At 37.9% G+C, this 27,676-nt stretch overlaps 1 protein-coding gene across 6 annotated transcripts in view; it reads left to right on the top strand.

Annotated features, from left to right (window-relative positions):
- The window catches only part of SEMA6D (semaphorin 6D), a 167,109-nt gene that overhangs the window by 21,076 nt on the left and 118,357 nt on the right, over window positions 1-27,676 (top strand). For 2 of the 6 annotated variants that reach the window (XM_050978360.1, XM_030228294.2), the window contains exons 1-2: window positions 1,432-1,456; window positions 16,278-16,356. The gene's annotated coding sequence lies outside the window, so the exon portion shown is untranslated. Of the gene's footprint in view, window positions 1-1,240; window positions 1,457-16,277; window positions 16,357-27,676 lie in introns of those variants that run through there. The other 4 variants (XM_050978359.1, XM_050978361.1, XM_030228296.2 and 1 more) reach the window with 4 other exon arrangements.

Below are 27,676 nucleotides of genomic sequence, written 5' to 3'. Positions count from 1 at the left end.
TAATGGAAAAAAATTATAGCAATACATATAAAGAATTCATGAAAAAGAAAATTGAAATGGAAAGGTAGAGTTATCAGGAGAAAAGATATAGTTGACATGGCTACAAAAATGGGTCAATTAGGAGCATCCTAGCTGTAGTTTTGCCTGTTAGTCAACAGGAGTTGCATGATCACCATTAAATCATTAAGAATGCAATGTAATTTTGCCATTTATTTTCTGTCTTTGGAATGTACTCATTACATTAAGCGAGCAAATAGTTTGAAGTCATTTAGTAACCAATGAAAATATTAACCATCATTTAGGTCTAAATAATTTATATAACATCCATGGTTCTATTTGAATGCTGTGTCTAGTTCAGAAGCTCAAATTTATGTGCTGTGGCAAATCAAGAAAGGTGCTGAAAAGAGAGATAAGATGGTTGTAGTGTTTCCTTTCCACAAGAAAGACTCTTTATTCCATGGAGTTATCTCATCCAGGAAGTAAAATCATAGCAAAAATCGTCAGTTGGAAATTGAAACAATAAATTCAGATGAGAAATCAAATGGAAGGTGAACAGTAGTGCTGATTAACCTTGAACAAACCTAAGGGAGTTCAGAGGTTTTCCAATTCTTGGCAGCTGTGGTCAGGAATAGGTAGCTTTTTGGAAAGTCACACACAAGATTTTAAGCTCAATACTGGAGCAACTAAAGACCTGTGGTATACAAGGCCTTATAAATGCCTCTGACTTAAAACATTGCAATTTATTAATCTTGGAGCGGTGGAAAGGAAGTTGCAAATCTGTTTTGGTCCCTTAAAGACAGTGGGCAAAAGCCAAGATGTTTCTCTGCTGAAGGGAGGCAGTAGGTGAGGCTGGCACAGGGGCCTGGGGATGGCAGCCAAGGGGCCATGCCCAGCTGGCACTGCAAGGACAGTAAGCAGCTGGATTTTTGAGGAGTGTTCTTCAGAAGCTTTTCTCTCAGTGGCTGTTCCTCAGGGCTGTCCTGTTCTCCTCTGGCTGTGGCTCCGAGCACACTGAGAGCACTGCTGCTCTTGTGCATAGTCAGAGTTGTGGAAAGCTTTAAAACAAACATCTGCCAGCAACACATCATTTCCTGTGGTTGTCCTAGCCATGAATTTTTTCATTGCTCTGCCTTTCCTCATGCACATTGCTACACTCTGATCATGCTGCTTCCCTCCCCTCTTATTCACTGGTCCAGGTTAGCTTTAATGTAGGGACCAGCTTGTGCTGCTAATCACTGAGATTTTTTTTCCCCCCCTAAACTGTATGGGAAGATTAGGTCAAGTTGCTCCTCTTGTGCTGACTAGTTGAGCTCAGTATGTGACATTCCTCTACAGTTGTTCTGATTATGCCACGTCCTACTTCATTCCTTAGACTCTGCAGAGCCAGATTTGCAATAGTCTCCTTTTCGTCTGCCTTGTTTCATTCAGACAAGCAGATCTGCCCATCTTCCAAAGGGTAAGTACTGACATATCTAGAGCAGTAGTAATCGGGCTTTTTACTGCTGTCAGCAGCTTGGATCATCCAACACGATTGTGCTGTGCACCCAGCAATGAGAAAATGGGGAAACCACAGAAATACAGCTGTGTTCCAAGTAGCTCTTGTTTACCACTGTGCATAAACATGCATGGTTTTTCTATTTAGATATGCTGTCTCTCTCTCTGTTTCTCCAGTATTCTGGTGCTTTCTACAGCAGATCGCAGGAAAGGACTTTTTATTGTGCAACTTAAACTAAATTTTTTTGTTCAAACACATGAAATGATCCAAAGTCATGGTTATTTGTTACAAATCAATATATACAAATGCATTTTTGCAGTTTTGTTTTGTTTTTTTAATTCCAAATTAAGTTTTTTGAGGCATTTGCACTAAAAGGTTTGGAAACAAAAAGGAATCTCTGACTGGATTCTAGTTCTTCTGGCAAAGTGGCAGAGATACTCTCCATTCCATTGAGCTCAATGATTTCATGCTTAACCCACAAAATAGAATGAAAATATAGGCTAAGAATCTGGGAAATTGTATTTACAGAGACTCTGGGAAAAAGTCTGGAATGGGTAAGGTAGGAGGGTTTGCTTTAGTTTGTTTTTTTCCTTCTCCTTGGGAGCTTGTATTTTGTAAGGAAAGATGGATGGAGAGAATGGTGTCATGAGGAATGCATAGCCCTCTGAAGTGTTGTGCTCAGAGCACTCAGAGCATGAGGGAGTGTAAGGGCTGCTCAGTAAACAGAAGAATTTGGGAAGCATTTAAAGAAATAAACAACTGAGCAGCAGGTATACCAAAACAATAACAGTGCTGTCCCTGGGAGATGGGAAAGGAAATTGTAATTCTGAAACCACAAAAAAATAATGAAATACTGATTCCAGAAACAGGTTGGACTTTGTGGCTGGTTGCGGTTTTATGCAGTGAAGAGGGGAGGAGATGGAGTGGTGGTACTGAAAATATTGGACATTTGTGAATCATTCACAGGTTAATGTGAGCCCACCCATTTTACTGATGACTTGAAAAAGCTGTTGCACGTGGAGGCTTTTATTGGGAAGGTTACCAAGTTCTTGCATCTGACAAAATGTCCATATTTCCTTTTGTAACTGGCAGAACACATAGGGTCCTGCATGACAGTACTCAGCTCAGGAGGGGGCCTGCGCATCTTAATTTTCTTTAGTACAGTAATGATCCAGTCTGAGATAAGAACTCGTGTTTAGCAATTCTGATTTAATTTACAACTCAGCTAGAATATAATTATTTTCTGATTATACTTAGAATTTTGTGATAAAAGATTGGTTTTGAAGTTTGTAGGAAGAGGAAATACTCAAAACCTTTTGTAGTCAACATTTATTTCTAGAAAACTGATTTTTCTGCTAATACAGAGTAGATAATGAATTTTTTTGAGTTTCATTTGCCTTGATGTCAGAATTTATTTCAAGCTGAATGCAGGTAAGAGCTAATTACAAATTTTAAACCCTAATGCCCACACAAGAGTTTTGTTAATTTGTACTGATGACTGAAAGATTTTCAAATTAGCTAGTAAATATTATTAGAAACAACACAAAATTATCATCAAAGGTCAATGCTTTCATTGTCAAAGACTGCATAGGATTTGGATATTTATTATGAAGCTAATGTATTAGCAAACATAGAAAATAAAGACTTATGAGACATCAGACATCAGTTTAGCACCATGTTGCTGCTTCAAGTAGTTCTTATATTCCTGTACCTCTACTAGTGCATATTTCAGATGTTTTTTTTCTCTTGTGTAGTTGCCAACAATATCTCTGAGGGGAATCATGCAGGAGGTGTGGAAAAGCAAGGATGCCTCCTGTGTGTTGGCAGCCCTCACGTCTCCTCGTCCAGGCGTTTTACTGCCTGTGTCAGGACTCCAGAAGGTTCACTGCTCTACCATGGAGCTTCTCTCTCTTAATCACCATTAATTTCATATATTTAATATAAAGCATCGTTTTTCCCTTTGTAAATCTCATTAGATCTGTGAAAGTATTATCAAGGCCATGAGCCTTGTCCTTTCAAAACATCTGTACAAATTCAAAGCAGATGCTGTATGTATCTCTGGTTCTTGGGAGAAACCCTCATGTATCCCTGACTAGCACCTCTATCTGCTACCTAGGAGGCATCAGACAAACTATTACAACTCCACCACTGGAGTTTTATTATAAAAAACCTGCATCTGGTCCAGCATACTGTGCATCAGTACAGCTCAGATATCTCCATTAGAGGAGGGAAGAACAGACGATTTTCAGAGTCAGACCCTTCTGTTCATCTTTCAAGGCATGATTCCTTTCCTCACCCTCTGAATGTAGTCCCGTGTGTCCATCCCAAATAATTCCTGGGAGTGTGTGCTACAGTGTTAGGAATTGTTGCTATGGCTCCTGCTCTGAAGCAGTAACCAATGCTGGCACAAATTCTAGAGATATCATTGACTCTTACAAAGTTAATTTATCACCATAATCGTATTCCTCATGTTATACTGCAGAAATCAGATGTTGATAAATATATTTCCTCCTCAAAAACCTGATTTCAGGCTGCTCTTCTGGCTTAGTGTTGCCTCTGGTGCCAGGGGTACAAGTCCTGTGCCAACAAGTTCATGTACTGACCCAGGAACTGGTGATGCTGCCACAGAATCCTCCCTGACTCATGACTGTCACAGCTCTTTTGGGGACACCCAGCACACCAAGAGCAGCAAGCTTCCTGCTGTAGTTACAAGTGAACTGCTTTTGACAGCTATCACTGACAAAAAAAAAAAAAAAAAGAAAAGATGGAGGGTGCTATAATGTAGCTCTACAATTTTTTTTTCCTTTAAATGGGTGCAGCTTCTGTATTTGTCGACAACTACAGTGCGCAGAACAATGGGCTGCAGCATCACTCACCAGGAGCTTGTTCACCTCAGTGCCTCCAACATGGCGAGGCTGTCTCACCTGCAAGGGCTTAAGAGATGGTGAAGCCTCTCAAGCTGTTGTTAGGTTTGGTGGAGAGGTGCTCCTTTCAGATTAACCCTTATACCTTTATCATTTCAAAATAACAACACTAGAATATGTATGTGGATACTTACTCCGGAATTAGGGCCATGTTTATGTATAGTAACTTTAATTTTCTGCAGGAGGTAGTGACCACATGGATGTAGCTTGAGGGCTTGTCATGGTAAAGCTTTTCTTTGAGCAGGGGAAAGAGCACAGTGGTCTGAGGTGGTGGTTCTTGTGCAGCAGCATCTGTGTTAGCTGAGGCACAGGTCTGCTGTGGTTTGGTCACTGCAGGAATTGCAATTTTGGCCCTGCAGGGGCTGAGGGGCAGAGTGGGGTGCCGGGACCCCATGAGGGAGTGCGGGGCTGCCCCAGCCGGGTCCCGCCGTGGGGCACGGCCCAGCCCCTCTGAGAGGCTGCTGCGGCCTCTGAGGCGTGTGGGGAAGAGGAAACAAAGCCCCACAGGCTGAGGGTGTGAGGGGAAAAGTGTGAGTGACAGCCCTGGCAGCACCCAACAGAGAGAAACAGGTGTGAGAAAGGTATTTTAGTCTTTGTTTCTCACTGTCAAACCCTTCTAATTAGCAATAAAGTAATTTTCCCCGTGTCGAGTCTGCTGTGCCTTTGATGGCATTTGGCGAGTGATCTCCCTGGCTTTACCTCATACCATGGGCTTTTCAGTCTCATTTCCCCCTGCCCTGGTTACCCCCTGCCCTGGTTAGGGGGGAGTGAGAGGGTGGCATTGGGTGACTGGTGGCCACTCACCACAGCCACCTTAACACACGGCTCTAAAACGTTTTGATGTTGAATCAAAATACGTCCATGGTTTCTGCTCACAGCGCGAAGAGTGTTTGGGGTCTGTGACTTCATTCAAAGCAGCACAAGAGGAAAAGGAGTGCAGCTGGGAAGGCCTTGTGCTGCAGAGCAGCCTGGGCTGAGGGCACACAGGGGCTGGAGCAGCGAGCATGGAGCAGGGATCTGTCACAGCATGGGGAATGGCTGGGGCTGCTCTGAAGGCTCAAAGCATGGAGTGTGTGGGGGCAGAACCATCAGACAAACGTTAAAGGCAGAGCTCGCCTTCGTCTGGTGGTTTGAAATGGAGTCAGGGACTCCCAGAGATAAAAGCAAAAGCTTTTGCATCTGACAAGCCACACTTAGGTGCACTAACAACAAAGCTTTGTGAATTGGTGCTGAGGGAGGCTTGTGAGATGTGATAATGGTTTCCTCCAACCCTTTTCCCTTTTTGGTCCAACAGAGTGCATTGGTCACCCTCCTGTCAATACATTGCTGCAGAAAGTGAGAGGCGACTTTAATCACAAGGATGAAATTCACCCTTGTGCAACACCAAGTGGAATTTGAGACCTTTCTTCACAGAGCTGACCTTAACCCTGGAGGAATACCAACTTCACAGATGATGCCAAACTTCTTTGATATTTTTTCAGACCACACAGTTTTTCTAAGGAAGTGACGTGGTTTAGAGATGGAGGATTGAAAGCAGTAACCTATGGGCATGGCTATTGCATAACAGTTAATAGTGTTGCTGTTGTTGTTAATATTTACATGAAATACAACTTCCTGATGACTTGATAACATATCCCCATAGCTAATTAATAAATATTTTGAAGATTATTACAATGTTGTCACTTACAGGCTTCTAACAGCTCCCTAGGGATAGGACAGCTAGTTAGATCAGCAGATCTTCCTCAATTAGGCCTCAATTAGATCAGCAGATCTTCCTCAATTTCACATCAGTATTAGAGCTTCTGTGTTGTAGATATTAAATATTAATTTTGATCCATGTAAGGGGTGAATGCCTAATCTGTCTATGCTTCCTGGTGATTTGCATAGAAAAATTGTGAGGGTTACAGAGAAAAATCTTACAGAAATACTTCTGTGTGCATTCAGACAAGCATCTCAAATGTACAAATTTGTTTTCTTGTTAGAGAAACTCGATTGAAATTTTGAGTATAGAACTTTGAGTCATATGCTTAATAAATCAACTTTTTTATGTTTTTACATATTTTAGTGAAAATAATGTTAATTTTCAAAAAAGAAGTGGAGTAGTAAGATACATTAGTAGATGCTAGAAGTACCTTATATTTTGGTAATGCAGGCCTTTTCCTGTTCCTCTATTTAAAATGGTTGAAATAGATTACTAATGTCTCTCAAAGGATCCTTAATGTAATCAGGAAAGAGCTCTGTCCTCCCAAAAGGACCTGATAGGGTTGTCCCATCTGCCATGTATTATTTGCATTAGCAAAGAGAGCTTCTAGTACTAATTAATGAGAAAGGATAATGGAACCCTATATATTAATGGTCAGAGCCTGAGTAAGAGCTGATGCCCCTTAAAACAAGTTCTGAGTGTGTCCTTTGGGAAGCATTTCCTGCCCAGATGTTTTTATTAAATGTATGTGGAAAATGTACCAGGCAATACCACTTCCAGCATTAACAGGTTCGTGTGCACTTGTCATGTAGTAAAGGCAAAATCCTCAGACCCATGGCATCCATGGCCTACAGCTTGTGCCAGTTCCATTAAAAGCTGGATCAGATCTCCTTGTATATCATAAATCATAGCTTTCCACTTGGTTACAGCAACATGAGTTTTAAAAGGTTTCTCTAACTCAAACAAGTTGCTAAGCCATACCCAATCCAATTTACTGCTGAATGCACCGCTCCTACTTAGAGTTTCTAATGGTTAATTTAAGAAAAAGGGAGTTGTATTTGTAACTCTAATTTGCTTTGTTTCAGCTTCTAGCAACTAGATCTTATTATTCTTTTCTTCTTGGTATTAAAGCACCTCTTTGTAACCTGTATTTTCTCAGTTGTGCTCGCCAGTCTTCCTTTGCATGCAGTTAACAGATAAAGCTCTTGGAATAGTGGAGGCCTACAAACCTCTCCAGTCCTGAAAAAAATACTCTTGTTTTCTTTTGTGGTTCTTGATATGTTAGGGTTTCTTAACAATTCATTGATTTCTCGTCTTAAAGGGAAAAAAAAAATCTAATTCTTTAATATATGTGAGGGTGCTCCTGTGCAGAAAGTACTCTGATGACAAATATAGTTGTGAGGTTTGTCCAAAACCATACTGCTGCTCTCACATTATGATTTGCAGTAGCTGCCAAGATTTCCTTTTCAGTTCATCCTTCAGCCCTTCAGGGATGAGGGCTGGGTGAAATAGGGCACACCTTTTTTTTTCCCCCCCTAGCTTTGTTTCCTAGTCCAACATATGACACTTCATTTTCACTGCCTTGCAAATGTCACATGCATCTGTTTCTTTGTGTAGCAAATCTCAAGATTTACTGAAGTAAATAGCTTTCAGTACTCTTGAAGCCACAACAATGTACGAACATATATATGAAATTGTTTGAACTAAAAGTTATATTTGACTGCCTGCTATGAATGAAGATTTAGGAGACTGAAAATTTTATTAATGATTTCAGTGTAACATCTTCATACTGAGATTATTAAGCTGACAGGTTAACCATGTGTGTTGAAGTTTTGGGCCCTTGTTTTTGGTCTGAGCTTCTCCTGAAAGAGTTTGAACCACAATGCAGTGCCTTCATTCATGTGCAAAAACGGTGGAGAGCCAAGGTGTGCTGTGAGCAGGAAATTGTGAGATATCCCTCACTCCTCCAATAGTTTATTTTCATAAAGGGATTTTTAAAGACACTTGATTCTTACTCAAAACCTGTTGTGGTTTTATTTGGCAGTGTAAATACATCTTCATACTTGTACATGGGGAAAAATATCCTAGAAACTATACATGTAAAAATGCCAGATCACTACCAATAAAGTTTTCTCACTGAGGGAAATATCCACTGCTAATCTGATGTCATGTGTCCATTTTCCTCCTACCTTTCTGGTATCTATCTGCTGTTATTTTTATCTGACACAGTTAATTTAAGAGATGATACCTTTAATGGTGCTCAGAAGGCACCTGTCACATATGGGGCACTACAAGGTGTAACAAAATGATGATAATCAGTCCCAGAACTGGACTGATGTGATAGTAAATGTGAAGCCTCTAGATTCCCACTTCCTCTGAAACCTGTCAGATATCTTTAAATAGAAGAGCTGGACTGAAAAAAGAACATAAAAAGAGCTTCATGTGATAGCTGCAAAATGGAAATAAATACCTGGCTATTTAAAAGAATAGGTGCTTATTTTCCAAATTATTTCATGGATATGAAAAAAAAAAACAAACCTTTTTTACAAGTCCACTTTAGCTAGATGCTAATTTAGACTCATGGGTCTTTATCAGTGGCATATGCATGTAAACACATGCAAATATGACCCGTATTATGATTTTGCTGGTAATTTTTTTCCGTTATTATTAATTATACATAGTCCTTTACTTAAGCACTTTGTAAAAATAAGATCTTTGAAAAAAATAGAATGGTTTTAAAAGGAATAAATATTGTTCTGCAACTTCAGCCTTTAACGTAATGTGCAAACCATTGGATTAAAAGCAGTGGATATCACAGGTCAACTGCACTCACTAATCACTGCCTCAGCTAAAGAGATTGACTTTGTTGCTAGCTGGTTGCAGTAAGAATAGTAAATCACTTCATAGTCTTTATATTTATTCAGTTCACAGCTTGATCTCCACTGTTTCACCTTTCCTCTGAAAAGCAGTAATGCTCTCTGCTTTGTCCAGGAAATAGAAATTGTTCATGGAGTCTCCTCACTATTTGTTTTAAGCGAATGAGCAATACAGCTTATGCCCACTGGTTCCTGAAATGAAGCACTGTCATAGCATGAATATTTCTGTTGAAAACTGGAAGGGGGGATTTTTGCTTGGGTTTTTCTAGACAGCCTCTGACAGACAATTGTGCTGCTTTATGCATTACAGTTTCTGTACTTTGTTATCTGTGAAGACTGCCATAATATAACTTTGCAGGTAGAGCTGCAGGCAGGCAACTTCTGAAGGATGAGCCTCCTGGGATACTGATTGCATTACCACGCTAAACAAAATTGCTGTAACAAAAATGTTTAGCCAAATCTATGTAGGAAAAGGGTAACGTTTGTTCAAATGCATTTTCAAAGGGAATCTTCTGGAATGGACAAAGTATCTAAATATGCCTTTGAAGTAACTATATATGCAGATGTAAGATGAAAAATAAGCATTTGTTGACATACTGTTTCAAGCTGTACAGTTTTAATTACTGGTTGAAGCTGTAAAGTTTTAATTTTATCAAGAATGAAGTGATGTGTTAAATACTTACACCAAAGTGTCTTTGTGCCAAAAGCACAAGTCTTTATGTCTAGAGCCAGGTTTGGAAAGCGAGATTATGGAGAAAAAAATGGGATCTATAGCAAAGAACTGCTGTGCTGAGGCTGTGGGACTGAGTGTTGCTGTGGAAGGTATGTGGAGATGTGGGCATATCCCTCAGCAAGAGCCCCTTTCCACTGGCTTCACTGGTTGGGGTAATGTCTTAAAGCAAAAGGCTGCATCAAATATGAGCTACAGGTGGGTCTGCAACACCAAGTGGTGTAGCAGGTAGTGTGTCCTTCTGTAGTGAATCACTAGATAAAAATATGTTTAAATTTGCAGCTTTGATGGTGGGTGTTTCTTCTCTGTTAACCCAATAAGTTCTAGTTATAATTCAATGTGATTATCAACATGTGGTTATGTGAGCTGACTGCCTTGCAAAGAGGGAGAAATGGTTTCAGTTTAGAACTATTAAACCTAGCTCACAAAATGGGCTTTGGAAGATGCTGAATCTTTGCCTGAGTACATATTTCAGATCCTGTTAAAAGCAAAACATACTGCTATTAAACTAGGAAATCAAAGGGGTTTGATAGTCCTTTCTAAATCAGTGGAAAGAAGAATGAAAGCACAGAAAATTATTGTTAATTTAAGCCAGAGTTTCCAAAGCTATGTCACACATGCAGTTGCATTTAAATGAGTATGTTCTTCACACGCAGTTAAGTTGGTTGGGGTGCAGCTAATGAACTACAAGCATTGCTTTTCACATATCCTCCTGAGCATTCAGACTTTAATATATTATTGTGCTTAAGGCATGGTTTTCAAATATGAGAGTGATGTTACTGTCTGTTAGTCTCAAATATTTGAGAGCATGATATTGCCATAAGATAAAGACATCTTAAGTCAGATGTAAAAAAAGAAAAGCTTTTCAATTAGCTATTATTTTAAGTGGTAAATTGTAGCATATCACTGTTACAAAATAAGCAAGTAATAGTCATTCATTAATCTGTCATGTGTCATTATTTTGGAGGGTTTGTGCTTTTTTGATAAAATGTACCTTTTCAGGAATTTTTTTTTGGAAAGAGGTTTCTCTGCCTTGAAATTTTAGTGTATTTCCATGGTTCTGACCAATTGGCCTGGGAGTCTCATTAAATTCAAGCATTTGGTGGTGAGAAGGTGTGAAGTTTGCATCCTTTTGGAACAGAGGCTAGGTAGCAATAGCAGTGAAACAAGCTGCATTATGGTAGAAAGAGTCGATTTTTGTAGAACTGGGGACAGTTACATTTTGGAAAAGACTACTAATATTTAACTGGAAGGGAATACAGCTTCCCATAGGTCCGGGTGTGTCTGACCTGGGATGTCAGCTTTTTGGTGCTGACTGAGACAGTGTAACAGAGAACATGGGCATTCATCACATGCATCAGTAGTAGATGAACCAAATGCAGGAATCAATTTATGTGGCAATGAATAAACATTTATATATGTCTTTATGGAGACAGAGAGATAGATAAAATTAAATGGTTTTTAAGAATTACGTGGGGCACATTGTGCTATAATGCATATTCAGACCAGGATTCCTGCAGTTTCCTGGCACTCCCTTTTCCTTGGGGCAATGATAACCACAGCCAGCAACTACAGGGAAATGAGGCACTCAGTACTCTTTGGGTGGGAGGGAAAACTAATCTATAAAATGTTTCCATGACAGTGGTTTTCTATCTCTCTTACAGACCTTCAGAATATTAGTTCAGTAATGCTTATTATCTGCTTCTACTTCTTCCTTTCTCCAGCTAATGTGCATTAAAAATGTTCACTTATCCACCTGGGCTCAATGGAGCTTTATATACCATATGTACTTCTGTTAAAGTCTGAACCTATTTTTATATTACTTCAGATTTTCAATTAACCTTGCTTTCACGTATTTCACAGCATTAAAGCAGTTTAGTGTTAAACAGAACTCACATCTCCTCACACCTCTTCTCCTTTCCTCATAAAACATTAAAATGCAGCTTTCCTATACTGTATGAAACCTTGTGACAGCTGAGTTAGGTAACATTGGATTGACATTGTTTTGAGGAAATAATACCAGTAGTGGTTTTCCAGTGTTTCATTCCACTGTTAGATGTACTAGCAGATGTTGCTACACTGAGCTGCATTTCTTCTTAGTGAAGCATGAACATCATTTCAAGGTTGACAGATGCAGCTTTTTGATATATGCATATACATCTAAAGAATTAAAAATTTATTATTACTATTTTGGAAAATTCTGTAAATTCAATGTGTTTACATGGAAATAGATAAAGAATAGATTCACAAAAGAGAGGAAAAATGGTGAAAACCTCATTCTAAATTGTTATATTTGGTGCAACTGGATTTCTTCTGTTGTGCTGTGAAAATAGTTTGCACAGACTACTATGTGAAAATTAATGAGTATTTTATGATAATCTATTCAGTCAAGTTAAAGGGTAAAATTAAGCATTAGGCTCCTACAGAATTTTTAGGGCATTACCAGCTCAAGCATTAGTTTCTCTCTCTTATCTCTAAAGTTTTGAAAGTGTCAATGTTTGCTTGAGAATAATGTTCCTCTTGCTAAGGTCTTTCTCTTTGTTGTACTGGATACCATCTGTGACATGCTGGCAGCAAGCTGGAGTCATGACTACCATCACAGATCCTTCTGATTTACAATATAAATTTCATTTTTAGGGAATCATCAATTATGTCCTCTCAGCTGATTGTTTTCCTCTAAACATGCATTTGGATGTCACTTGAGGATGTCTTTCTTAAAACTTTTTCACTTAAATTTTTTGACCATTTTTCTCATTGTCCCTCCTTTAGTCTCAACTCCCGACTTGCCAAAACAGTGCAAAATTTCATTTGAATCCTTAATATGAAAATATTTTCATTCAAAAAAATATCTATTCTCAATGTCTTACAGTAGTTTACTACTTCTTTCACTAAGCTTTCTGGGCCATTAGTACCACTATTATCCCCAAGTTCTCTTTGCTTCCCAGAACTATAAATTTGCCTTATAGAAATCACAGCATTAGCTTTCTCAGACATTGTATCAGCCATTTGCCTGACAATATTTTGAGGGGCTCACTGCTGCCTCTGCTCAAAACCTGTGCTGAAAAGCATCTGCATTGCCAGAAATGTGATATGCATCTTTCTAGCTTAGAATGGACTTGACCATGAAAAGAATGGAAATTTGAACCCAGATCACCAACTCTTCATGTCCTCACACTGAAGTAGGTCCCATGAACATTATATGTTTTTCCTCAAAGTACAAATCATGGTATTTTTCTGAGATAAAAAGCATAGTGGAACAAATATGCCTGTATCTTTCAGCCAGTTCAGGTGTCACATCTGAATATAAACCAGATATTCAGAGACCTTTTTGAAGTCATTTTTGAAGTGCTGCATCTTCATGGTATATTAAATTCATCCACTTGTCAAGTTCTTATCAAGTTCTATTCACCTGTGACAGACACATGAGAATTTTAAATAAAGACCCACTTACTACTTGGTTTAGCAAGGGTGGAACATGACCAGCAACTTATTGTCTCTCCTCCCTTAGTCTCCTTGCCCAAAAACAAGTGATGTTCTTGAACTGATTGAGTTTAACTTCTGCCTTCCCTCTGAATCTCTCAAAGCCACCAAGTCCACTGTTCCTACAGATATTTCCTATAGATTTTTCCAGCAGAGAAACTTTGTGACCAAGCCGACTCCCTCCATGGCAGAGACACTCTTTTTTCTCAGTTCTATCAGTTGCCTACCTACTGTAATTGAAATCTTCACCACAGCCCTAATCTCCTCTTCAGCACATTTGACTCATTCTTCAAAGCCTCTTCTTCCGCCACAATTTCTTTTTCTGAGAAGGATCTTGACAATTTTTTCCCTGTGAGAACTGATAAACAAATGATCTTCATAACTGCTCCCTTCACTGGCTGCTCTGTTTCTGAAACAGTCCTCTGGTCTTTTACAAGTTATAGAGTTTCTAGCTGCTGTCCTCTGCTCACCCTCTTTATGCTTTCCCCTGTCTGGTCCCTTTTATCCTTCAATCTGTCATTCTCTTCTTTCCCTTTTGTTACAAATTTTCAAGCTTGCCTTAGCCTTTCCTTTATTCAAAATATCCCAGTGTTTACCCAACCTGTTCTGAGAGGCTCTCATCCCTGAATGCATGGAGGATGCTACAGTCATTTCCATCTAATTGCCAGTCTTTGTAGTCAATGGGAAGTGCTCAAACCAGTCTGCAGTAACTTTCTCCGGTCTAATCAGAGTGGGTACTCCAACTCTGACCCTGTGAATCAATCAGCTGTTTTAACTTCAACAATCATACTGCAATGCTCTCCTTGTTTGGCTTCCATAGCAGTCCTCTCTTCTCCATGTACTCCTTGGTGAATTTGCCTTCTCACATCTCCAGTTGTGGAGGTTACAGGGAAGCCAAAGATTACCTTACACAACTCAAATAATGTTAGAAAAGTCATTTTCTTAGTTTCTTCTCTTTTTTGTCCCTATTGTTTACTGATCATTATTCTCAGGTGACTCTCCCTTTTTTTTCAGCAGTTCATTTATCCTTTCTCCTCTCAGTGTCGATTTCCTCCTCAACTCTAGTTTTCAAGGCAGCACCTTTGTTCTTTCTCTGGAACACTTCAGATGCTTCTGCAAAGCTTGTTCTTCAAGTTTCTCCTCAAAATGTGCCTTTACTAGGTTCCCTGAAGTCCTGCCTGTCATAATGGCTATTATTTTCTTTTTTTCCCCTCTTACTTCATACTGACCTATTGCCTTTTGTCCTCAGTCCACTGTACAAATTCTGAGGAGTGTTTCCACTGTGCATTTAGTGAGGGCTGATGCTGTGGAGTCCTGCTCCATGGGTAGAACTTAGAGGTGCTGTGGTACAGAGCAGTGGAGGGAACAGTAAAGGCCAGGAGCAGTTGAAGTCATGGCTATATCCCTGTAGAATGGGCCTGGCACACTATTCTAACAGTTAATATTTTTGGCAAAAATACAGATATGGAAACTATGTCCATGTCCAGATGTGCATACAGAGAGCTGCCAAAACAGAGTAATATGCATGTAACGTGTGCTCTTTTCATATGTATGAAGAGATGCAAGTCCTTATCTTGAAAGAAGTGAAATGCTGAACTCTGGGATCAGCAGCTGTAGTTCTGGGGTGCTTAACCAGCGAAGTCATTCCCTCCAGCACCCTTTTGTTGTAATCTCCCTCCAAAGATATTAAAATACAGAAACATTGGCCCGGTTGTAGTCGATCTAATTTATAAAACATTTTCTGGATATTAAAAGCTAGGACAATGCACTTTTAGCTTTTAAATTGTGTTAAATATACTGTAAATTCCCTGAAAGAATCTTTCATTGAAGATTATTATGAAGATTTGAAGATTAAAGTGTCTAGATTAAAGATTAATGTGAAGTGCACTGGGATGTTGTTTGATGTATAAGGAGCTATATAGTATATTTATACACTTTTCAAAACTGCCTGGGGGAATTAGACACCCAGTTCCCTACATGTCTTTGAAAATCTCACTCTAAGGAATTTGTTGTTACATAGTGAAAATGGTAATATTTTCATTGGGAGGTTGAGTCAAAGAGGAAAGGAGAGATGTGGAGATCCTATGTATTCATCTAGGGCTTGATGTCGGCTCCTTACAGTTTTTTCTTGTTTTGAATTTGTTCTGTCATTGTAGAGACAACTTGGATTTGAGTGTTACAAGATCATAAAACTGCTCTTACCCAAAAACATTGTACCACCTGCCTATTTCTTGTTATCAATGCCATGTCTTCTTTGCTCTCACTTCAGGATGGTTTTCATCTTCTCCTAAACAGAAATAATTTAAACTATGTATAACATAACCACACAAACATTAATGAAACAAATGTATACATGTACATATCTGTATTTACAGTAACATATGCAAATTTATGCAAAAATTATTATGTTATACATGTATTTTTTAAAATAATCCTTTTGCTGGAGTTTTTTGACAAAAAAATAGATGGAGAGAAACAGAAATACTTTAATTAAAGAAACCTTCCACATATGGTAGAAATTACAAGTTTTCTTGTTCCTGAAGTGCTGCAATACAAATAAGCTGTTAAATGCCAACTCTGAATGTTATTTTTCAGATGTTAAGAGAGATAGTCCTGTACTAAAACTATTAGGAGGCAAATTTATTTGAACTTCAAAACCCCTTTGATCTGAAAGGAAAATGAACTGCATATGAGTTGTACGCTTCGTTAATTTAGGATTGGCCAATTTTGTGCATTTTTGTTTGTTTGCTTTTTTCCAGGAGGCGTCCTTCTATTGAAGTTTATTAAAACTAATCCTGCAATACAATGTTATTTTTTTCTGGTAAAATATGTTGTATTGCTTTCATGAAAGGACAGTTTTTCTATAGAAAGTACCCTCTGAGAATCAGTATTTGGATTCACAGGCACTTGAAAAGCCAATGTGCAGGTGTGTTGTATTCAGAGCTATTGTAGTGGTCTTATCATTAAACCTGCAGTAGGCATTTATAAAATAAGGCTTTCATGGGTACTGGCTAAGTGTGATTAAAAATAATCATCTGTCTGATGAATATTTTCCTCTGACTTTTGGCAGGATAACCCATCTGAAGTTGTGCCAGAGTTTACAGGAACACATGCCAGCAATTTAAGAATCTTCACGTTCAGTCTCAGTGGTAAGTTCTAAAGATGCCATGGAATTTCATGTTAGAATTTTATTCCTATGGAATATTCTATTCCATGTTAGAATATTACTGGTGTCAGGTTATATTACAATTGAATCTGTGTGAAAAATGGAGCCCTTCCCCTTGACCAATACAACAATAGAGAGATAATAAGAACATATATTGATCTGTGAGAGATTGAACTCAGGAGCTCAGAACACAAGTTCTGAGCAATTTTCCTCAGACTAAAATCAAAAGGGCTTTTTTATTGTCCTCTACTAATGTAACTGCTCTCAGAAGGTTTGACATTGTATTTCGGAGAATGTAACCATTGGGCAGACTCCAAAGAGAAAGTAAAATGCACAAAAAGGAAATCTAGTAGCTTCTTGCTGAAAACAAAGCAATAAGTTGTAAAATTACAAATTATTTTTCTCTTCTAATGCACTCTCTGTTGTAATTAGTCTGATTCATCAAACCTTGAGTCAGATTTTCAAATACTGCTGTGGAGAAATTTGTAGGCAAGCATAATCTATCTGCATCTTGAAGCACAGAAATCCTGCTGCAGAGATGGTTTCCCAGGTTTTGTAAAAGAAAGGGAAGAGAGGGTAGCTGCATCCTGCTGTACTTTTGTGTCATTTGGTATAGACCTTCTACAGTAGCTGTGTAGAGTGGAATAACTCTTTAACTGGAACTCCTGTTGGTGCTCAGCTTTTTCAGGAAGAAATGCCTAATTTTAGTTGATATTATTTGTGGTTAAATTATTGGTCAAAATGTTTCTCTCTGTTATGCTATATACCTTGTGGAGTGTTTTGGGCCCTGGCAAGGTAGGAGGTGTGGGAAGTCACCCCACTCCATGTGACGCTCCTGCACACAGCAGCCACTCAGGAGCACTGCTGGAGGCAGGGCCTGGCCAGCCCTTGGACTCACCTTGGCCAGTCGTGCTCATGCTGCTTTTAGGTCGCTGAAATACAGATGTCAAGTACCAGCACTTCCAAGTCCTTACAGTTACAGGCTATTGAAGTATATATTTTTTTGAATTAGATTACACTGCAAAAGCAAGAACTTTTTTTGACATGGAAACATTCCTCTAGCATTATCATTAACCAAATACTTCAATAAAATCACTGCTTCAGTTTAAAGATGAATTCAACAACAATAGTATTCCTATTCAGTCATGCTCTATTCATATAAAAAAATGATAATAATGCTGTGTTATCATGAATCCTCAAGACAGATTACATTTCATTATTGCTGGGTGACTTTTATAATGTGGGAATGTGATTCTAATAAAGGACAGTATCTCCCTCCGTGCATACTGTTCTAGCAATGTTCTTTATTAGAAATAAAAGAATACAGCATTCATATCATTTTTCTTGATCACATAACCAGTGTGCAGAACAACAAATTATCAAGGCAGTTTTCTAAGGAAACAATATGATCCTAAGAACACTATTCTTAACTTTTCAAATTGTTATTTACCATTACTAAAATCTATAAGTGCTGTGACTTAGAGAGTTGAAAGTCAATGCTGTTGACAGACAGAATTCATGAAAGGCAAAAGTGACTGGACTAAACTACTAGATCTTTTTCCCCTGAAAAAAAGCAAGACAGTAATGACCTAGCAAAGGAAAATAAGAGAGCTGCATTTGTTGTCTCTTAGATGAGGCAAATGAAAATCCATTATAAGTCATCTGAATCCCAGCCCTGTGACAAAACTCCCATTCACTTCAGCAAGAGCCACTTGGGTAATGGGCATTTAAGGACTAAGGACTATAACTGGGTTAGATAAAGTCCTTTGGGATCTAGGAGAAAAATTTGGTAGACTAGAAAGATAGAGAGGGAGAAAGAAAGAGGAACTTACATATTCATATTATCAGTAAATACATAGCACATGCCTCAGAAGGAGGAATGACCTTCAGGGCATATAGATGACCAGCTCGCTTGTTGAACTCTTATGGAGTTTAAAAATAGTTCAATATTCTGTGCAATTAAAGGAAAGTGTGTATATGGATGTCTGTTAAATGAGAAAAAAATAGAGTGTTCCTTCTTCCTGCCTTTCTTTATTTGACCATCCCTTCACACTTCATTTCAGCCTTTATATGGGTTTTGTGTTCATAGTTTATTATATTTTCTTGAGGCAAGAAATATTTTCAATCAGAAGTTGATGAATGTCCATATTAAATTGGATCCCTTTTTTAATTAAGTTCATCTAAATTTAATTTTGCAATTTTACTTCAGTAAACTCATCCAACTCCAGATGCTGAATGTGATTTTTCTGTTCCTTTTCTCACATAATTTTACCTGTAAAAGATTTATGACTTAGAGAGGCATTTCTGAACACTTCTGAGTGTTTTTAGCATGTGTTTCATGATTGGCTGGTACACATGACCAATTAGCATCCAAAAATACCACTGTGCACCCAGGCCTTCTTTCAATAGAGTGTTACTTTTATTACTTGAATTTTAAGCAAATAATCAGCCTTTTTAAAAGCATTACCAGTGCATTTTAAATGATAAAAGGATATTGAATTCTACAAACATTTCAAAAGTGAAAGAGTAGTCTTTAGAAGCTACAGAATTCCATAAGAAAAAATGTAAGAATGACTCACTTTGATTAAAGGAAATTCCAAAAATTTAAGGGGGTGGGTTTGGACCTTTTTCTCTCATTACAACTGTAGTGATAAATTGTTTGGAGCGTGTTATATGGACTTTGTAAGCATGGGAAACATATACTGAAGTGCCTATTAGTCTTAAATCTTTAAGATTTACTAATTTTTTAAGATTTACTCATTTCACTAACAAGAGCAAAGGCATTGCAGATTTAACTGTCACTGCATACTTTTCATATTCTGTCATGACTTCTGGATCAGTGTGAAAGGCTCTAATTTTAAGAATTACCCAGAATCTGCTCCTTAAATCTGGACATATCTAATAACTTTGTGTATGACACATACAAGGCATTGTATCATGAAGGCTCTGCTTCTCATCAAAGAAACAAATATCCCAATTAAACTTTTAGATAATACTAAAAAGAGAATAGTCCAGTTATAGACAAAAGGGTGGTTGTATTCTTTTTTTTTTTCCCTTCAAAATGAAATCATTTTCCTTGAGATTTTTTTCTGGTGTAGGCTTCTTGATATATTAATTTGAAATATTTATCCATGTAGTCAATAAATCCAGTTTTGAACATTTGTGTCAGTTCAAGGTTCATGGGATGCAAACTGCTGGGAGTGTGATTGGCAGTGTTGTGCTCCAGGTTTCTTTGGAGACTTCTTCAGAACAAGTGGAGTTCCCAGAACCAAGCAGCAGCATTGCTAATATGAATCAATTTCTCTAGTTTCTCCTTTCATATTCCTCCAAGCCTCCATAATAGCACTTGGCACTGACTACAGCGTTTGAGGAGGTGTTGTTATTGCTGTAGTCCATGTGTTAGGGAAGGGAAGGGTGAGTGACCAGCTGGGAGATGTCAGTGGCAAGTCTGTAGAGCTGTGTCTCTAATGATTTTCCATAGGAGTGGGGGAAGTCAGTTGCAGGGAGCTTCTCAGTCAGAGCAAGACCATAAACCCTGGAAATTTGGCTCTTCTTTTGTACTTAGATCATGTCTTTCTGGTGAAAAAATGACCTTCATGTGAAAATCTCACTTCTGTGAGTGTTAGATTTCATCATCTTTCTCAAAATGCATTTTACTACCTTTATATTAATTCATCTGTGTTTCCTAAAATGACTTTTCTCCATTCATCAATAGCAGGTGTGATTTGCTCGTTTTTCTAGCAAAAGAAAGAAACATAACAATCCTCCATTGGGTGAAATAGCTTGAGCTATAGCTTTCAAGCTTCTGAGCTTGAAAGGCTTCATGTGTGAGTCTGGATGGGACCCAAAGAAGGAACCACTTAGAAATTACAAAATGACACATTTTATGTTATTGTTAAATTGTCAAGATTTTCTGTAGATTTGCAGAGATTGTAACCATACAGGGTGTTTGCAAAGACACTGCAGAAGGGGATGTTAAACCTCCATGCTCTTAAGAATTCCTAATGACTGCCTGCCAATACGGCTGAATCCCGCAGGGTAATGGGGGGAATGCCTACCATGTAAATATAAAGGGGTTTATTTAGGAGACCCAGTGAGCTGTGAATTATTGCCTAGGTTGTCACAAAAAAAAAAAAGGAAAATGAGTTGTGAAGAGGAAAGAACGTGTACTGAGTTCTGAATAGCTTTGTGAGACTTTTTCTGAGATAGATGGGGGAACTTATATACACTCGGCAAAAAGAGATATCTGTTCTGTCAGATTGCAGATGCATCAGCCACCCAGATTACTGTGAAAAACCCATTAAAGAAACAAAACTGGGTTATTTTTTGCCTGAAAAATGCATGAATCAGAAGAAAATAATATCAGTTCAATAGCTGAATTTAAGGTCTTTGTGGATCTGGTTTCTGGTGAAGTCAAGGAGAATGGGAGAATGTTTCCACTGCATTTAGTAGGACCTGGCCTGGGCCCTTGGAGATTAAAGAGTTAAAAGCTAGATTGATAGCAGAGGTTGTATAGACCTTCCAAGCCTGGTTGCGTTGAGCATCATTAGCACAACATAATTGAAATTACAAATTTAAAAATACTTTTAAAAATTTCACTTAATGTGCTGAATAATCTGTATCCCAAATGGATAGTCTGAAAATCTACACTGTGCACTTGTATAATATTACATATATTTATTTTTTTAGTGGGAAGAATTTCGTTTGAATTTTGAAACTCAACTTTCTGTTCACTTCAGGCACTTCGTCACAATTGAGGCAAAAAACCCTAGGGTAGTAAGCTCTAAACAGGACATCATATTTACTGTATGAAACTCATACAATCTCTGTATTTTGTGTTCCATTATATTGTAACAGGAAGTTAATTGCTCTCAGCATTGTATCTGTTTAAAAGGAGCCTGTGGGTTTATAAGTATGGTGACAGAGCCTATGAAATGAAGGAAACTTATGTCAGCTGTGTTAAGTTTTTGCAGCTACTTTCTTTAAGCAGGTCTGGCTAGGAATAATGTCTTGGTTTTCAAAATTCAAGCATTTTTAAATTTTTTTAATCCCACTTTCAGTAGAATAAATAAAATTTCATGCAAAAAAAGGCTGAATGAAAGAGTAAGGCTAAGAGCACAGAATGCTATGGAAATGGTATTTCTCGAGGAGTTGATCTTTTTCAAGAGAAAGAGGTTTGATATTTTATTGCTGAAAATGAACAGCTGAAATTAACAGAAAAAGTAAATGTTTTTTTATCTACATTTGAAGGTGGAGTAGAATTCTTCAGATCTCTCAGTAATTGTTGTTGAGAGCTTTCTCTTCTGAGCTGAGTGGTTCTAAATTAAATTATTTGTTTTTCAATATGAATAAGATTTTCTTATCAGTTAGCTTACATATAATCAACTTAAACACAGTTTTAGAATGATATGAAGCATGTCAGTGTATTTCCCAGGATGAGAAATGAATACCTGATGAACTTTATTCTTCCAAGATAAAATATAATGCATTACTTTAACATTTATTCCTGGTTTAGTAGTAGTTATGGTGTGGATTCTTGTTATATGTTCACCGAATTATATATAAACATACTGACATTGTTAAAAGTCCACTAGTAGTGAAATTTCCCCAAATATCTTAAAGAGTTTTCCAATAGAGATTTTATTGACAGAATTGTTTGAGAACTCTAAAATGTAATTAAAGACAACAAATTATACCAGCCAGAAAAGAAGATTAGGTTTTGAACAAAACCAATGGTTTTGGGACATGAAGTATGCACATATATTTGAACCATTGCCTTATTTTTCCTAGGTTTCACCTGGCAAAGGTAAATGTGAAATTGTAGTCTGAAAGTAAACCCAGGCCCCGGGGAGGAGGGAGAGATTTATGGTAGCAAGACAAAGTGAGGTAGTGCAGAGGATTTGGCATCAAGCTGAGTTCCATTTCCTCCAAATAGACTGTGTGATGACAGCCCAAACTCCATGAAAGATCTTGGAAGGGTCTGTAGGCAACTGTTTGGGTGCCTTCCATGCAGTGAGGGTTAGTGCTTTCCTGTTAAAAGAAATATAAAATAGGGTGTTTGGAAAAGAGTACAATAACAAGGCAGGTCACTAAGGATCCTATGTGACACTGGAGCTTTGTGACTATATGTTACATGTGCAGGTAGGATCACCTCAGAAACAATTCCCCCTTCTTACCAAGGTCTGAGCTAATGGCTCGTTGGATTTCCCTGTTATGGAGTGATGGGATGACGCTGTATTCCATAAAAATGGAATCATTCTTCATTCATGAGAATTAATAGCACACAGTACAATCAAATCGTTATATAAGTTTCTTTATTTTTTTTCTTACTAAATGTTCATAGTCAAAGTGCAAACAATAAGTAGTAATTTAAAACAAACAAACAAAAAAACCCAAAGAAACAAACAAAAAAAAGCCCCCACAAAAACCATGCTGGTCCTTCAATTGTATCTGTTACATGCTAGTGCAGAATTACTAATGAGAACGTGTTTAGGTATAAATAAATCTTTTATCCTCATTATAACTCCACTGTGTTCCTACAGTGAAGTCATCCACACAGAGCTGATTATGGGTTGAAAGCCTCAATGGCCTCTTTTATTTATAATAAATATTGCATACTAATGTTAACAATGTCATTGTGCAGTGTCTCAATAGAGGATTATGACTTCATGTAATGTTAGCTTGATGTCTCTCCTCTCCTGTAATGGAGTCCATTTTCCTTACAGAGGAGATGAGAATCACTTATTCACAAATCTTGTAACAAATATTCTATGTACATACTGTGTTACCCCGTATTAAGGTGGCTCAATGAAGCTCAAAGACAGGAAACACAGAGTTGAAGTTCAGTGCTTAGTCTTAGTTTACCCCTGTTGTGTGCACTGATATACATTTTAAAGTTAGAAGTCTCTATTTCCTCCCAGATATTTGAAATGTGAATTTACTAAATTTTTAGGTGTAATTCCATAAATAGGTGTGTGGAATATTCCTAAACTGTGTGTGACTGTAAATAACGGAATCATAAACCTGATTTGGTGGCACATGGCTCATGCAAAGAGAGGATGAGATCTATTTATATTAATGAGCAAAGAGTAAGGCAATCTTCCATCATCTACCAGAGACAAACAGCACGTTGGGGAATAGGGACCCATCTCAGGCAGCACTTAGGCACATGCTCAACCTCAATTATGGCATCAGCAGGACTTGAGAAAAATCTTAAACACTGTGGAGAAAAAGGAACTTATGCATTGGCATTAAGACTCATATTTATATAATAAAGCAAAATGTTGAGTAAATGATGGCACAGTCCTTTGATGCATGTGTAGAGATATTGTGTAATATTAACATAATACAATTGGATGCTTAGCTCCTGAATGCCTTCAAAATAATTTATCTGAATGCTCATGAGGGAAGTTCAGGCTAAGATGAAAAGCATAAATCCTCCTAACAGCTAACAAATAATTCACATTAATTGAGGACATGTGCAGAATGCAGGATTTTATGACAACTAGAGGTCAGAATATTACAGCACTTGTGAAAATAACAGCTCATATTAGTGCAAGTCTGCAATTTAACATAAACAATAAAATTAAACAAGAGTTAGCCTAAAACAGAATTTAAGTAGAAACAGAATACTTTTTAGTGGAATAGGATAGCTCTGCTAGGAAACAATTTCAAAACTAATTCTATCATCCCAGCTTTTCACATCTGTACTAAAAAATAGATGTCACATTGCATAGACCAGTGCTAGTACTGAAAATACAGTACTTGCAGATAAAAGAATGTTTGATATTTGAGAGACTTATTTCTCACTTCAACTAAACTAAACTCATGTCTATATTTTCATTAGAATATCACTTCTAACTGCAGTGTAAGCCTGCCTGGTTTGTCTGGAGATCTTGCAACATGTTGATATTTTTATCTATGTTACAAATATGTTTTTCAAGAGCTATAATTTCAATTATTTATTTTAGGAACTGCTGGCTAGATTGTCCTCTTTCTGCCAGTATAAATTTGGAGGTATTCCACCCATGTCAGAAGTCAGCTTCACATTTACACCACTGTGTCTATTAAGGATTAAGCATTTACCCTCTGGCCTGTTTTTTAAGTTTAATTGCATGCTCATAATTTTATTTCAATTTTTTTTTACTTTCATATTAATGTGTACTAATTAGGAATAATTTTAAACTAGAGAATGGTGTGAATCATGGTGGAATGAACAAGAGGCAATATGTGCACGATACCCTGTGGCTGGAAGAGATGATGGGCTCGTGTGTGCCCAAAGGAAATTGGTTAGGAATTACCTGATATTTTTGCCTGTAGTCAGCGGAGTGTCAGGAGCGCAGGACTAAAATGAGTGTGAAAGGAGGGGAGCAGTGAACAGATGTAGTTCCAGCTCATTGACAAGGGAACATTTCAGGGGAGGTGTGCAATGCTTTTGGTGCTCTGGTAGCATGGATGTGTTTACTGGTGGAATTCATTACCTCTGTGGTGTTAGCTGGGCTAAAAGAATGGGCTTTTTAAAATTATCTCCAAAAAGACAGGCCTTTGATTTTGTGCAGAGTGCTCTGTAGGATCCATGGAGTCCTAAACATTTCTGTTACCTCTGGTTCTGATTCAATTTTACTGGAGGTGGGGACTGTTCAGCTGGTCAGTCAGTCCCGGTGTGTGATCGCAGCACTTCAGGACTCTGCCCTCGCTGCAGGAGGGCTCAGGCACAACAGCCTTGGAGTTTTGGCATGGGGTAAATAACCAGGTAAATGAGAGGATCAGCCATTTTCACAGCATAAAAAAATTCCAGACTGATTTTCCTTCAAACTTTAGAAATACCTGCTGAAACATGGAACAGCCCAGCGCAAAAGCTGTCAGTTTTGAGAATTTAAAAATGAGTGAAAACGTGGATTTTTACTGAGATCATATTGCCAGTTTATGGGATGCATTTCTAACTGGACTTCCACCTCTTATAACAACCAGGGGCCAAAAGCTCCCTCTGAGTGAGGGAATTCCCCCTTTCTGCAGGTTCCCTCTGGCCATGTTCGTAGACATGCATGGAGAAGCTTCCATGAAAAGGCCCAGAGCTCTGGCCACTGCTGGAGGCCTCTGAAGGGTGCTCATTTTCTCCCCTCTCCCACCCAGGAGTGATGCTGGGCACACATTACAGCCTCTGCAGTGAGAGCCACACATCAAAGGAGTCCTTGTAAACTGATAATTGACTTCATGTTCAATTATATGCCCAAAAATTGCCAGAAAATTGATATTCCAAAAAAGCAAAACAAAAAAAACCCCACCACCCCAAAAAACTAGTTCAAATTTTGCTCTCAATATACTCATTACAAAAATCCCCAAGAAACTGTCTCTTGAATAAATAAGCCTCTACTTACATGAATAAAGGAGCAATATTTAGATAACAGTTCAACATGTAGGAGAAATTTGGCAAATCTAATGTTTTCAAATCAATTTGGTATGTGTTATGAGAATAATGCCAGTGGAAAGGTTGCTTTCTAATTTTTTCTTCTTTAAAAATGTAAAGGAGAAAGAAGAAAGTTGGCTTTGATAAACAGAAAAACAGTGCTTTAAATAGCTAGAGCAGTGATAAGGCAAAGAGCTTCTAAATAAATGAGGCGTGAAAGGGTTTTTTTTTTAAACTCCAAAAGAAAGTTGTGCATTCATGAGAACAGCTTTAAATTTTGTGAAACAGGACAGCAATATATTTTACAGTTTTGAGTAAGGAAGCAGAGTCTTGCCATATTACAACATCTCTGCAAAAACAATATCTGTCAATATCTAAAGCACTTTCACCTTGACTATAGAAATTCTGTAAGATAGAAGTAATTTTGATTTTGCCAGAATAAAAGGACACTGGAACCTGGAGTTTGATAGAGCTGTTCTGTTGGCTGGGAGGTTTGCCTTCCAGTTGTGTTTGATGTGATATTCAATTCATTTTGCCAAAATATTTTATGCCAAGTATTGCTATTAAATCTTTTATATTACAGAGATTTTTGTCAACAGACACACAAGGACTGGGTTTTAAGTGGTGTTAATCATTGAACTCAGAGAAGAGAAACACTGGGGGAGTTCTCTTGTACAAACAAACTACCGTGCATGCTTTACCCATTTCTATAATTATTACCCCATTTTCAGAACAGTGTAGGTAAAATATCAAATTTGTCTCTCCCTCTGATCTCTATTCATATATGTCTTGTAAAACCTATTAGAAGAAACAGATAATTAAAATAGAAAATATTTGCTGCAGCTGCTGGTGTATTGAGTCTTTTGAAGTTTGCCTTAAGCAATTATATCTGAGCAGTTCTTTCGGAAGCCTAAGAAATAACATAGAAATTTCTAAGATATTTTTATTTTCAGACTCTTTCAATTCTTTGTAAATACTATATAACATTATAATGGGAGATTAAATGTTAATTCATGCAGCCTTTGAAAAACAAATTTTAAAAGTAAAAAGGATTTCCACAGAAAAAAGTAGTGTCCTGCCTTTTTCCCTGTAGCCTCCAGCATGTCCAAAACAGTGACTTTATTTTAAAATAGTATTTTTAATTGGTGTTTGTGGTTTCATTTTACGATTTGATTTGCATTGTAAATGTGGGCATCTCTTAAATGGTAAATATATATATTGCATCTCTTCAAAGGTAAATACATATTGCAGAGGTGTGGTTCAGTGTTTTTGTTATTACTGCGCACTCAGGTGTGTGTAATCCCTGAGCATAGATTAGCCTTGTAATGGGAGCTCCTGATAGTTGCAGCCATCTGGCAAGTGATCCCTTCCCATACTAGAGAGGAGAAGTAAGGGCAAAGCTGCACATGGGTTGTACTGAGTAATGTTTAGCAGATTTTCCTGTGGTATTACTGAAACTCTAGCTTATAATTCTTAAAGCAAGATCTACTCTCCATCACCAGAAGCAGTGAGGTGTGGTAGTCAATTGTGGTTGGGATGTGGGAGAGAAAATCTGTGGCCCAATCCAAGATAAGAAATAGATCATAGCCTGACAGGAGGGCAGCTCTTGCTACCTAATGAAGCTACAGTGCCTAATGAGCTTGTCCTCCTGAACCATTGAGGATAATGGATCTATGCAATTCTGGAGTCCTTTCCCCATTTCACAGAGCCCAGGCCCAACTGGGAGGCACTATGACATTTAAGGATGACTGCCATTTTCCATTGCTGACACTTCAGTTAAAATGATTTGTCCTTGTGTTTCTTATTTTCCATAGTAATCACTGCCATAAGTCTGTGTCCAGTGGCATTTGACTGTGAAAGTGACACCCACACCAGGGAATATGTCTGGGAAAGGAGC

This window comes from Serinus canaria, chromosome 10, assembly GCF_022539315.1.
Source record: "Serinus canaria isolate serCan28SL12 chromosome 10, serCan2020, whole genome shotgun sequence".
Taxonomy (NCBI): Eukaryota; Metazoa; Chordata; class Aves; order Passeriformes; family Fringillidae; genus Serinus; species Serinus canaria.
This window is presented reverse-complemented; position numbering and strand designations above follow the sequence as displayed.